The 3742-nt window shown below is 37.0% G+C and overlaps 1 non-coding gene across 1 annotated transcript; it reads right to left on the reverse strand.

Moving 5' to 3' along the window:
• Positions 1 to 3299: 3299 nt before the first annotated feature.
• On the reverse strand, positions 3300 to 3406 carry LOC123389149. The gene has a single exon (XR_006603682.1). It is a non-coding gene; the product is annotated as a U6 spliceosomal RNA (small nuclear RNA).
• Positions 3407 to 3742: the final 336 nt, after the last annotated feature.

Here is a 3742-nt window from a genome sequence, read left to right on the forward strand (position 1 = left end):
GACCCAAATAAATAAAATCATGAATGAAAGAGGAGAGATCACAACCAACAGCAAAGAAATACAAACAATTATAAGAACATGCTATGAGCAACTCTACGCCAACAAATTCAACAATTGAGAAGAAATGGATACATTCCTAGAGACATATAAACTACCACAACTGAACCAGGAAGAAATAGAAAACCTGAACAGACCCATAACCAGTATGGAGATTGAAACAGTCATCAAAAATCTCCAAACAAACAAAAGCCCCGGGCCAGATGGCTTCCCAGGGGGGAATCCTACCAAACATTTAAAGAAGAATTAATTCCTATTCTCCTGAAACTGTTCCAAAAAAATAGAAATGGAAGGAAAACTTCCAAACTCTTTTTTTTCTGAGGCCAGCATCACCTTGATCCCAAAACCAGACAAGGATCCCATTAAAAAAGAGAACTACAGACCAATATCCTTGATGAACACGGATGCAAAAATTCTCACCAAAATACTAGCCAATAAGATTCAACAGTACATTAAAAGGATTATTCACCACGACCAAGTGGGATTTATTCCAGGGCTACAAGGTTGGTTCAACATCTGCAAATCAATCAATGTGATACAACACATTAATAAAAGAAAGAACAAGAACCATATGATACTCTCCAAAGATGCTGAAAAAGCATTTGGCAAAGTGCAGTGTCCCTTCCTGATTAAAACTCTTCAAAGTGTAGGGACAGAGGGCACATATTATCAATATTATCAAAGCCATCTATGAAAAACCAACTGCAAATATTCTCAATGGAGAAAAACTGAATACTTTTCCGCTGAGGTCAGGAACACGGCAGGGATGTCCGTTATCACCACTGCTATTCAACATCGTACTAGAAGTCCTAGCCTCAGCAATCAGACCACAAAAAGAAATTAAAGGCATCCAAATTTTGCCAAATTGGCAAAAGAGAAGGCAAACTATCCCTGTTTGCAGACGATATGACACTGTATGTGGAAAGAATAAAGGACTCCACTCCAAATCTGCTATAAATTGTATAGGAATTCTGTAAAGTGTCAGGATATAAATCAATGAACAGAAATTGGTTGCATTTTTTTTATACCAACAAGACTGAAGAAATAGAAATTAAGGAGTGCATCCCATTTACAATTGCACCCAAAACCCTAAGATACCTAGGAATAAACCTAACAAAGAATCTATACTCAGAAAACTCTAAAGTACTCATGAAAGAAATTGAAGAAGACACAAAGAAATGGAAAAATGTTCCATGCTCCTGTATTGGAAGAACAAATATTGTGAAAATGTCTATGCTACCTAAAGCAATCTACACATTTAATGCAATCCCTATCAAAATCCCATCCATTTTTTCCAAAGAAATGGGACAAATCATCCTAAAATATATATGGAATCAGAAAATACTCGAATAGCCAGAGGAATATTGAAAAAGAAAGCCAAAGTTGTTGGCATCACAATTCCAGACTTCAAGCTCTATTACAAAGTTGTCATCATCAAGATAGTAGGGAACTGTCCCCAAAACAGACATAGATCAATGGAACAGAATAGAGAGCCCAGAAATACACCCTCAACTCTATGGTCAACTAATCTTCAACAAAGCAGGAAGGAATGTCCTATGGAAAAGAGACAGCCTCTTCAACAAATGGTGTTGGGAAAATTGAACAGCCACATGCAGAAAAATGAAGTTGGACCATTTTCTTACACCATACATGAAAATAGACTGGAAATGGATGAAGAAGCATAATGTGAGAAAGGAATCCATCAAAATCCTTGAGGAGAGAACAGGTAGCAACCTCTTTGACCTCAGCAGCAGCAACTTCTTCCTAGGAACATCGCCAAAGGCAAGGGAAGCAAGGGCAAGAATGAACTATTGGGATTTCATCAGATCAAAAAGCTTTTGCACAGCAAAGGAAACAGTTAACAAAGCCAAAAGATGACTGTCAGAAGTTATCTGGGAGAAGATATTTGCAAATGACATACCAGATAAAGGGCCAGTATCTATCCAAAATCTATAAAGAGCTTATCAAACTCAACACCCTAAGAACAAATAATCCAATGAAGAAATGGGCAGAGGACATGAACAGACATTTCTGCAAAGAATACATCCAAATGGCCAACAGACACATGAAAAAATGCTCCACATCACTCGGCATCAGGGAAATACAAATCAAAACCAGAATGAGATACCACCTCACACCTTTCAGAATGGCTAAAATGAACAAGTCAGTCAATGACAGATGCTGGCGAGGATGTGGAGAAAGGGCAACCCTCCTACACTGTACGTGGGAATGCAAGCTGGTGCAACCACTCTGGAAAACAGCGTGGAGGTGACTCAGAAAGCTGAAAATAAAACTAGCCTATGACCCAGTGATTGTAGTACTGGGTATATACCCTAAAGATACAAACGTGGCATTCTGAAGGGGCACATGCACCCAAAATTTTTATAGCAGCAATGTCCACCATAGTTAAACTATGGAAAGAACCTAAATGTCCTTCAACAGATGAATCAATAAATAAGATGTAGTATATATGTACAATGGGATACTATGCAGCCATCAAAAGAAATGAAATCCTGCTATTTGTGATGGCGTGGATGGAACTAGAGGGTATTATGCTTGGCGAAATAAATCAATCTGAGAAAGACAACTATCATATGATCTCCCTGATATGATGAAGTGGAGATGCAACATAGGTGGTTTCGGGCGTATGAAAAGAAAAATAAAAGAAGATGGGATTGGGAGGGAGACAAACCATAAAAGACTGAATCTCACAAAACAGACTGAGGGTTGCTGGGGGGAGGTGTGTTGGGAGAGGATGGTGGGGGTATGGACATTGGGGAGGGCAGGTGCTATGGTGAGTGATGGTGAGTGCTGTGAAATGTGTAAACCTGGTGATTCACAGACCTGTACCCCTAGGGATAAAAACACATTATATGTTTATAAAAAATTTTAAAAAATAATTTAAAAAATCCATTAAAGAAAAAACACATATTGCAAGCCCAGAGCTAATCTCATATTCAATCAAAAAAGTTTGAAAGTTTTCCCCTTAAAGATCAGAAAAAAGACAAGTGTGTCCACTTTCACTACTCTCATTTGACATAGTACAGGATGTCCTAGCCAGAGAAACAAGGAACACAAAGAAATAAAAGACTCCAAAAAAAAAGGAAGAAGTAAAATTTTCTTTTTTTGGATAACATGAACTTACATGTAAAAGAATCCTAAAAAATTCATAAAAATTTTGAATAAACAAATTTAGTAAAGCTGCCAAATACAAGATCAATATATAAAAGACAATAATTTTGTTTTGTTTCGTTTTTTTAATAGTTTTTCATGTCATCCTTGCTCAGTGATCATGCTAATCTTCTCTGCATCATTCCAATTTTAGTATATGTGCTGCCAAAGTAAGCACAAGACAGGAGCATTTTAACACTTTAATGATGAACTATCTGAAAAAAATAAAGAAAACAATCTAATTCACACTAGCATCAAAACTAATAAAATACTTAGGATAAGATTTAACTAAGACGATGAAAGATCTGTACCCCATAATCTATGACATTGATAAAGAAATTGAAGGAGACACAAATGGAAAGATAGCTCATATTTATGAATGGTAAGAATTAACATTGTTAAAATGTCCATACTACCGAAAACCATCTGTAAATTCAATTCCTATCAAAAATCCAATGCTAGGGGCACCTGGATGGTTCAGTGGGTTAAGCTGCTGCCTTCGGCTCAGGACATG

Source organism: Mustela putorius, unplaced genomic scaffold (assembly GCF_011764305.1).
Source record: "Mustela putorius furo isolate JIRA1106 unplaced genomic scaffold, ASM1176430v1.1 tig00003960_pilon_pilon_pilon, whole genome shotgun sequence".
In the NCBI taxonomy this organism is placed as follows: Eukaryota; Metazoa; Chordata; class Mammalia; order Carnivora; family Mustelidae; genus Mustela; species Mustela putorius.